Below are 10,951 nucleotides of genomic sequence, written 5' to 3'. Positions count from 1 at the left end.
ACCTCTCCCAGTGAAACAGGGTGGTAGGCTCGCAAGTTACTTCAGCTGGATTTGACAGGGCAAACTGATTTAATCTATCCACTTTTAAACTCGAAATTGCTGGCAACAGTAGGAATAGTACAAGATCTCTTATGCAGAGTATGTGATTTTTAGAGGAAAGTAAAAGTTTAGGCTTTAAAGTGTCAAAAAATTCTCTGAAAGTTGGTAACAATTTCAGCAGTGTATTTAAAATATTTATTGCGTTTGGCATGCAGTTCTGACTTGTATATATCCTCTGTTTAATTTAACATTTTGTTTAAGAAAATGGTGTTAAAGATAGTATTTCTGTTGCTACCAGGTAATTCGCTGGTTTGTCACTGCACAGAGATGTTTAAATTGCATGTAGCTTATCCTTTTGGAACAAAAGTTTTACTTTTGTAAAGTAACTTTACAAAAAGTTACTTTAAAGTTTAAGTTTAACTTTGTCTTACACTGGATGCCCAGTGGACGTTTTTGAACAATGTATTCCTTTAACAGAACTATCATCCATTCAGGTTTGAAAGTGGTCGGCTTAGTCAACAACCACTGAAGCAAGTAACCCCTGTCTTCAGCAGGCCCACTACAACTTCTGGTTTTGGAAATTTTTAACTGCATGCTGTATCGCAGTTTTAACAGCAGTAGAATATTCTTGATGTGGATATCAAGTTGCATATTAGTTAAGACATTGATTTAAATTTCTGTTAATGTAATTACAGATAAGCAAGCAACTGTTGCTTTAAGTGGTGCTGTATTTTAGAACAAACTCTGAAGCATGAAGTGCAGGACGTGGTTCCTTCTGGGTTTTTTTTCCATTTCTGTGCAGCATTTTAATTAAAACCTGTTTGTATGCGAGATCTGACCTGAGAATTCATTCTGTTGCTCTGAAAGAGTTGCACGTTGGCTGCACCATGTACTTACTTGTGTACTGAACATGTTTGATTCATAATAAATAAAGTACATGACAAGAAATATCTTTAATAATAAATATGCAGGCTCTTATAGGAACTGCAAATATACTTCTAGTGTTGGTTTTATCACCCATGCAGTTTGCAGTGTTTCAAAACAGTTCTCCATTGAAGTATAATTCAGTTTTTACTACCTGAGGTGTGAGAATACTCTTAAACACCTTGAATGAAAGCAGCAAACAAAACACTCCAGCAACTTGGAAGATGAAATTAGAAAGACTGAAAACGGGTGTCTTGGCAGAATGCTCCAAGGGCTAATTATTCTTGCCTCAAAGGGTGTGATAGCTCTCCATAGCTGGAAATGTTTATGTAGGATACAGTGCTTTTTCTGTTGGATACTATTGAGCTAGTGGTTTCACCCTGTGTATCCAGGTATATTTCTGTGATCCACATTACAGATGAGGTCAAGCCTTGTGCAGTAGTAGTTCTCTCTGGTGTGAAACTATATAGGCCAGCGCATGTGCACACCATATATATAAGGCTCTCCCTCATCAGTGTCAGTTGGATGGTGCTGTATAAATTCGAAATGTCAACCTTTTCCAGTACGCAGTGAGTACTATAGGGCAGTGAAAGAAGATACTTTAATTTAAAATTCCTTCTATCTTTTTCCATAATTTGATGTACAAAGTAGCTCATATTCTCCCCTGAAAACAAATAGTTCTGGAAGCATCAGAACTAATGATGCCCGAGTATCTCATAGGATGTGAGCATTGGCTGAAGATTTTTTCATATTTGAACATTGCTAAGTTGTTCGTGGGTTTTTTTTCTGTACTCTCCAGTATCTAGTAAGAGCCTGCAATAAGGTTTTCTTTGTTTCTAACAGCTGCTAGTTTTTGTAATACTTGTAGGACCGTGTAAACTTAAAACACTTTTGTCAAATGTGGCAGATGGCTTCAAAAGCTTTGGGGGAAGAAGTGCATTCTTGCCTGCATGTCTGAAATGTGATTGTATAAGACTTGTTTCCTTATGGTATTGGGCTAAATGCAAATAATGAAACCCGATAGAGTAAACTATTAGACTGGAAGAGTTTTCTTCCAGTTTTCAAATCATCTAAGCTACTTGCTATGCATTTTTTTTTCTCAGATAACACCAAGCTGTCTTCCGCTAAAGAATGTTGTCTTCCAAACCAAGGACACAGCCTCTTCTTAAGTCTAATCTGCTTTATCATGCTGCAGAATATATTTGGTAGGCAGATGTGTTCTTTCTGTCCTCAAAGGCTCTGACTCAAAGGTGATGTGCCTGACCTAATTCTTAAGTCCTGGAATCACAATGCTCTTTAATGAGGCTCCTTAGCTTTTGGCTTGTAACATGTTGGTGTCTGTGCAGTTCAGGTCACAGGTGTATGAGTACAGGACTGTGCAGACAAGTTAGAAGGTAATGTCCAAGCCAGGAAATCTGGGGTTTATTTTAATTTGTTACAAAACCTCCACGTTTGAATGCCCAAACCAGCAATATTGCTGCTATTCTGCTTTCATTTTCCCTGTGGTTGTTGTGGTCACATACAGAACAATGACTCTCCAGTAATAAAATTCTTGCAGTCTTTTGAAAATCCAGCATGACGACATTATTCCCTGCTCTGCTTCCTGAGCACTTCTCTGTCCCATTATGTTCCTTCTGAATTTGACATGATGTACCAGTTATTCCTGTACAATTTCTCCTTCCTGTGTGCCATCAGCAGAAACACTGGTACTGCGCACAAAAGCATGAGTCCCAGTGTACCTGTTGCAGCCCAAGCCTTTTGTGGCAGTAAAGCAGGGGATGTTGGAGCTCATGTCCCAAAGGTTGCTTTCAGTGACTGCCTGCCTCCTAGCCAGTAATGTGCTCCCTGAACCTTGTTCATGTACCTCTGTGTTCCCACTGCACAACAGAGATAAGGTAGAAAAGAGCTTTATTCTTTCGTCAGTCCATCATTGAGGCCAGCCCACGATGCATGTCTCTTCCCCCTATCTGAAGGTCTCCTCATCTTACTGCATGGCTCTAGCAAATAATTTAAGTCTTCCTAGACTTCAGCTTTCTTATACAGGCAGCAAATATCTTAGGCTCCACCCTGCAAGCTGCTTTGTTGCCAAAGCCTCAGAGGAAGAGCCTCACTTATGACATGTAATTTTACAATTTCTATGCCAAAAAATGTATTAAAACATTTGGGCAGTCAAGTAGGCAAAATTTAGGAAAATCCTGGAAGTTTGCCCTGCAAATTTTAATTCAGTCCCCACCCAATGCCTGTAGACATTTGCATCCTTAATTACAATGTTAGGTGCTTTTTCCCAGATAAAGCTACCCTGCTAAAGGGCAGTGCGCAATTATGACAACGTGGAGGGGAGGAAGCTCAGGATGAGATTGCTGGTTTCATTTCTCCTCTGAGTTGGAGAGTGTGATAACTGAGGCAAGTGAGTGCTCTAATGGCCCATAAAGAAGGAATTTGTTTCTGCCTCAACTTCAGGCAAGAGTTTCCTTAGTAATGCTAGGCAAGCCCTGTAAATGACAATTTGACATACAGCTGGTATCTGTATATTTTGTGGGTGAACAAGCTGAGGTACCTGGAACCTTACTTGCTGAGCGCTTGCAAGATGAGTTGAAAGAACAAAGCTGGATCAGGATGCTGAAAGTAGAAATAGAATTATTATAGTGAAACTTGAAAATGTTTGAAATGTTGCATGTAATGAAAAAGATTCTTAAAAAAGGCAAGCATTTTGTTCAACCTCAGATGTTCTTTTTGATTTTTTTAAAATGTTCTGGTTTGTGTCTAAAACATTGAAAAATCTAAATGAGCTAAGAATGAAATGAAAGTAGGAGAGATTAATGATTTTTTTCAGTGCAGTCAGATCTCCATTTTTTTCCCTTTAAATATTTTAGACTAAAAGTTTTGACAGCTGCTGCACATAACAGCAACCAACATTAATGGGCACATCTGTCTAGCCGAGTGAGATCAGACCTTTGAGGTAAGACTTTCTTTATAGGAAACACACTGAGATGCTGTTCATAGATTTGCTCATCAGCTATTGGAGGGTAAGTACTTGAGAATTCCATACAATAAATACTGTGGGAAACCATTAACTTGCGGGAATAAAAATGCAAAGCACTTGTTTCTCTTTGATAGCAAGGTATCCTGAGATGTCTTTAGTGAGGGGAGAACACCACAGACCCCGAACAGTATGTATGTGGAAGAAAGTTAAAGGTTGAATGGCAGGCTATAGTCTCATTTTTCTACTTTCAAATAACCTTATAACCAAATGTTTAAATGTTCTTTGTATTGGAAATTATGTACTTGCCTGGGTAATTGCTTTAAAGTAGAAAATGTTTTGTAAGAATGGTGAGGTACCTTCAAAGGGCAGTTTTTTAACATAAGCGTTTACTGGAAAGACCATGGGTTCTTCCCCTGTGTTTTAATAAGAGGATTACAGTGTGCTTTCATAGGCTAAAGTATAGGCTTTCATAGGCATAGGCTAACCTCTCAATAGGATGAGAGGAAATGGCCTCAAATTGCGCCAGGGGAGGTTTAGACTGGATATTAGGAAATTTTACTTCACTGAAAGGGTTATCAAGCATTGGAACAGGCTGCCCAGGGAAGTGGTTGAGTCGCCATCCCTGGAAGTATTTAAAAGACGTTTGGATGAGGTGCTTAGGGACATGGTATAGTGGTGGTCTTGGTAGTGTTAGGTTTACGGTTGGACTCGATGATCTTAAAGGTGTTTTCCAACCTATACGATTCTGTGATTCTGTAAAACCACTGTATTTCTTATGTTCAGGATTGATATTTGAATTCTTCTGTTAGGTCTGATTTGGACTTGGATCCCTTTTCATGGTCTACTGAAATGAAAGCCGTCTTTTTTCCGTCAGCTCTATAGACTTTAAAGCCAATCTGCTGCTTCATAGGGAATTAATAAAAGGGGGAATGAACAAAATAGAGTCATGATCACTAAAAGCAGCAATTTGATTACTGAACAGATGAATGGTGAACGTACAGCCTTGCTTAAAAAAAAAAACAACAAAAAAACAACCTGTGGGTAGAAAGGTTGTAGGTGGAAGGTTGTATGGGAACAGAGGCAGCCAGTATGGAAAGGTGAGAGCACAGTAGAGAAAACCTGAGCACTGACCATCCTATAAAATTAGGTTTTGAGATGGTTGTTGTGAAATAAAAGTAGGTCGTAAGGTGGGTTAGCTATTCCCTGCTGGCCTGAGTAACATTCTCTCAGGTCACAAAGAATGCCTTTGTGCTGCTCCGCTTAACTTGCTTCCAAATTGGATTGAAAAAGATATTTTTTGTGCAGAATAAGCACAGCAAGCAAGTACAAAATACTGTGCCTGGCTATTTCCACCCTTAAACCCTGGAGGAAACTTGCAAGAAACCCTGTGGATGCTGTCAGAAACAAGCAGTTCTTTTGTTCATTACTTAGAAAGTGCTGATGCAAAACTCTTCAACCTGAAACCAGAATTAAGAGTCCCCAACATAGCTCCATCAGGTTGTTGGGGTTTTTTTCCAAGTGGCAGGAAGCAAGCACATTTGAGATAACCTTGTAGTGCCATGTGTGAGGAGATGCTCTGCAATAGTGGATTCAGCAGAAAAGGCAGTTCAGCACCTGCCCTTATAGTTTTTACTTTTTATGTTCTTCAACTTCTCTATGAGCTGTATGAGAGTGTATGCAAGGAATATTTACTTTTAACAACTATTGAAATTTAGTAGGGTTTTTTAACAAATAATTCAATCCGTGGGGTTTTTAGGAATAGACTTACACCCAGGTGTTGTGGTAAGCATGTTTTCTATCCTTACTTCATCTCCTACAAGGCTTGTTGCAGAGAGCTTATAAGTAAAAACCAAGTATGAATCCCCACAGTTCCCAGCTGACACCCTGTCTGGCAAGTAAAGAAATTCTGGATGGTGCAGGTTTGTCTGGCATAATTTTCATTGAAGATTTTGTTGTCTCTAACTGCGAATGCTCTGCTTTGTGTCCTACTGGACAATGATCCTATTATTTGCTTTTCTGAGCATCCCAATATGGAGGTAACTGAGAGGTCAGATAATCAAAAGGCTGGTTTGTTCTGTGGTGCTCAGTTGTGGCGATCCTGCTTTCTAAGGCTTGTATAAATTTTAGGTTTTAACTAACTTTTTAAATTAATTTAATAATTGTCTTTAAAAAAAATCTGGACGGAAATATTTCTACAATTCAATGCTGGAGATCAAATTTCATATCGGCTCAGTTCTGACATGGTTTTTGACTCTGTTCTGATTCAGGCTCAGCTTTGTCTGACATTATTCTACTTAAAGCAGTAAGAGTCCTGTACTTGATGTGGTTACCCTGAATGCGCTCAGAATTATGTGTGCTGGAAAATAAAACATTTATGAACGGGATGGCTCACAGCAGGTGGGCCCACAGCATGAGGCTCCCCCTTCACCAAGTATCATCCCAGCTCCCCTTCGCAGATGTGCTATTCCCTTTCCTGATTGTGGATCGTGCCTTCGCAGGGATGGCCTGAAAGCACGAAGACACACGCGGCTCCTAGGAAGTAAAACAGCAGATGCGCTAGCTGAGATCTCGCACCCAAGGAGCTCAGGTGGTGCTGTAGGGTCCTTCTTGAGGTAACGGCATCCACTTCTACACCATGGGACAGAGGTACTTGAGTAAGGCAACTCTTTTCTGTTGCAGCAGTATAGCTAGTGCTTCCCCCAAAGAAGGTGCAAAAGTTCCTGTGCTAAAAACCACTTTCTGTGGTCTTCAGAGCAGCCCAGTAAAACCACAGGCTGCAGAAGTGGGTTTCCATGTTGCACATGCTGGTGTGAACCATGTACTTCCTTCCAGCCAGGACTCAAATTCCCCAGCTACGTCTCCAGAGCTCTGCACCATGTCAGTGCATCAGGCAAGACATTCGTGTTCATTCATTAAGAAGCAACTTGCTCAAAATAGGAATAAATACTGATTCTTACTCCGTAAGAGTAAGTAGGGCTCTTTAATATCACATTTATTTAGCTTTTCCTCATTTAGCTTTGACAGTACTTTACGAACAAAGACACAGGATCAAAAGCAGTTGTTTGACTTTGTACGTCTCCGTTTTCACTCTGCATTACACTTGCAGCGTGCACTTCAAGTTAGACGTTCAAATTAAGACCAGTTGGTAAAGGTCTGGACTTAAATCAGTATGGGGTAGAGAAAGTAATGCTGTAATGCTCATAGAAACTGTCACTTGTCTGAAAGGAAAGTAGCTTGCCTTAACTTTTTACATCACCTCTACCTAGAGGGTGCTGCTAAGTGTTTCTGCAGAGCAGCCTGCTGCCACAGCTGGGATGCTGCATAGCAAGTCTGTAATGTTTTGAAAGTGGCCTTTAAAGTTTGAACTTCCAGCAAGCCAGCCTTGTGTTTTCTAGTGTTGACATGTGGCTTCCAGACTTTGAAATCCAATACATGTTATGAAAATGCATGTGTTGAATTTAAACCATATTTTAATAATTTGGCCACCTGTACAATAACCTAATAATCTTAAAATAGAGAACTTGAGATCCTCTGTAAAATTATTTGTAGCAGATGTTAAATCTTCTATGTATTCTACACATTTACACGCTGGAGGACAGATATTAAACATTACCCTTACAAAAATAACCCAAAACATATTTATTTCAAAGAATTAGAATGGTTCATACCAGGAAGTGGATGCAGGAAGCTTCGTCCATTGTTGTGGTTTGTTTTAAAGGTGTGCTCAAAATGAGATGAAAAAAAGTTTCGGTCGTTACTGCAGTTGGACAAAATTATTTGAGTGTTTAAAAGATAAAAAGCCTTTTATATTTTGTTCCAGCAACTTCCTCAGCTGTTATTTTTCTAGCCCAGCTTTCTTTTTTATTTTTTTTTTTAGTACACTTCAACTCTCTGACCTTAAAGACATAATTATGGGGCACTAAATCCTACATGTCAAACCCATTCTCTGATGATTGAAAAATTACCCTTTTGATTAGAACTTGAGAGCCAGAAATGAAAACCTTGCTGGCAAGAGGCAAACTGTGCTGGTTTTAGCTGGGATAGAGTTAATTTTCTTCACAGTAGCTAGCATGGGGCTGTGTTTTGGATTTGTGCTGAAAACAGTGTTGATAACACAGGGATGTTTTAGTTATTGCTGAGCAGTGCTTACACAGAGTCAAGGCCTTTTCTGCTTCTCACCCCACCCCACCAGCGAGGAGGCTGGGGGTGCACAAGAACCTGGGAGGGGACACAGCTGGGACAGCTGACCCCAGCTGACCAAAGGGCTATTCCATACCATATGGTGTCATGCTCAGCTTATAAAGCTGGGGAAGAAGAAGGAAGGGGGAGATATTCAGAGTGATGGCGTTTGTCTTCCCAAGTAACCATTAGGCGTGATGGAGCCCTGCTGTCCTGGAGATGGCTGAACACCTGCCTGCCCGTGGGAAGGAGTGAATGAATCCCTTGTTTTGCTTTGCTTGCACATGGGGCTTTTGCTTTCCCTATTAAACTGTCTTTATCTCAACCCACGAGTTTTCTCACTTTTACTCTTCCGATTCTTTCCTCCGTCCCACCAGGGGGGAGTGAGCGGGTGGCTGTGTGGGGCTTAGTTGTTAGCTGGGGTTAAACCACGACACAAACATTATAGTCCGACATGACTGGGTAACAAGTCTCTTTAGTAGCAAAATGAAGTGCTGCTTTTAAAGATAAAGATGTTGTTGACAAGTGAACACATATATAGAGTCTCTGTTGGCGTAGCTAGCTCCAAGTGTGCAAACTCTGAATCGGCTTCAGAAACCATGCCGCTTTTAAAATCTGAGTACGTTTTGGGTTGTTTTTATTTTCCTCCTGAGGTTTTGAGTTTACCCTGTAACTATGAGGGCTAGACTTTTTCTTTTCCTTTCTTCCTTTGCCAGAACCTTAACTTTCATCACAAAGTCGCGTGTTTCCAGGAGATACGACTTTTGGAAAATCAGTAAACTTGTCTAACCCAGCAATAAAAGGATGGCCAGCCCCTACCCACTCCCTCAACTACTGCCTCCTTCTCTGTAGGAAACACCACCTCTGGCTTCTTCAGTTTGGGATAAATATCACTTTATACACTTGCCCCACTCTTCCACTTTCCCTTCTCCAATTGTGTCTCTTGTCCACCTCCCAGCCTGCCCACTCTTTGCTGGCATCCTCCTCCCTCCCCTCCCATCCTTGCATTTCAGATGTTTTCCAGCCTGAGGTGTAGGGGCAACCTCTAGACTATGTTGTACTGTGGGAAGACTCCCAGCCTTCCCCCTGGTGCTGCCGAGTTTGTTTGTGCTGGCAGCAATGGCAATAAGGGCAAATTCTGGAAAGAAAAAGTTGATGGAGGGCTGTTAAATGCACAGATTAAATGCTAGATCACCAGCAACTGGTAGGGCAGACCCAGGAGGTGTTGCTGCAGGCTTTCTCTGAGCATCTGCTCTTTCTTTCCCTCATCATCTGCCACCAGCTGCTGTGAGATGAGGTGCTGACTGGGACGTTGCTTTGACCAGCTTCAGCTCCTTTGATGTTCCCAGTGATGCGGAGCCAGAGGAGCAAGTGGTGGGCACCACCTCTGAGGTGGGAGCCGAGCAGTGCCGACCCTGCCCTATTGCAGCCTGTTACTGGTATTTCCCACAGTAGGAAAGCATGGTACAGTCACAGAAATGATGTTGTGGCTGTCAGCTCGAGATCCTAACAGGGTTAGGAAAAAGAACCAAATTTTAGAGAGAGACCACTGGTTTTGCATATATTTGTCCAAAGACAATTTGGCCATAACTTTTGGAAGAGCAGAGCCTGCACAGGTCTAACTGGGTTGTCTTACCTGCTTCAACCTCAAGGAACTAATCCAAGGTGAGGAATGAAAAGGCAGGTGCTCAGTCTTGGGCCAGAGTTGATGTGTTTTGCTTAAAGAGCAGAGTGGAATACTCTAGAGGCTGTTGACTAATTAAAACTACAAGTTTTGTTACATTTTCTGAGTTCATGAAGAAAATGGGAGCATCAGTCAGTGAACTATGCTGACTGGTGTGCTTTAGGGGTTGCCATTGAAAATCTGGCTTAGGGAGTGAAAAGTATGAGTGCCACTGCTGCTGGGGCTCATAAAGATACGTCTGGTTGGCTTTTCCTGCAGCGGGTGTTGTGTCAACCTGGATGTGACTTTTCTGTTTCTGGAGGAGACGGGAGCATGGGTGTTATGCACGCAAAAAATGTTTGCAGCTGGAGACAGGGACAGGGCAAACCTCCTCTTTTATCATAAACCAGTGCAAAACTTTTTTCATTATTAGAATAAAAATGCATCGTGCTGTAGCTTTGTGGTGCCTGAGGTGATGTTGAAATATGTGCTAACCTCTGCTTTATCTTGACATAAGCTAAAACTCATCCCAAAGGCTTTTTTTGGTTCTAAAGTATAGTGAATGTGAACATACATATGTATATATGGACTTACACATTCACTTACGGACTTTTGACATGTAAATGTTAATTTACAGTTGCTGAGATTGTATTGAGATGCCTTTGGACACTTATAGCTTCTGATCTTTTGACTTAAATAAGTGTTATTTTTCTTTTGAAGTCTGGGTTGTTTAACCACATCACAAGCAACATCACAAGCCACAAGGTAGAACATCACAAGCAACTGATGACCAAGATCTCTGTTTTGATTTTTTGGCTATATAGTTTAGCATTAAAGATGCCTGTTAGGGCTTGATAAATGGGAGCTGTAATGGCAACTGATGAGCTTCAGGTCACTACCGTGCATAACCCACTTCCCTCAGCTCCAGAGCACCAGCTAACCAACCCAAATAGCAATTATAGAGAAAAAAAGCAAAGGTCCAAGGAAATAGCACACAGACAAGGCCAGTAAATGCATGGGACTGTTACTAATTTAAAATGAAAGGACAAAAAAGGGAAGCTGGGTGATGCAAGCATCAATTCCTGTCCTGACCAAGAACTGCCTGGCTTCTGCCCGGTTCAGTCAGGATTCAGGAGTTACCCTAACGTAGTCTTGGATCTCTG

The sequence above is a fragment of the Ciconia boyciana genome, chromosome 1 (assembly GCF_034638445.1).
Source record: "Ciconia boyciana chromosome 1, ASM3463844v1, whole genome shotgun sequence".
Taxonomy (NCBI): Eukaryota; Metazoa; Chordata; class Aves; order Ciconiiformes; family Ciconiidae; genus Ciconia; species Ciconia boyciana.
The sequence above is the reverse complement of the archived record's forward strand: the minus strand, read 5'-3'. Positions refer to the sequence as shown.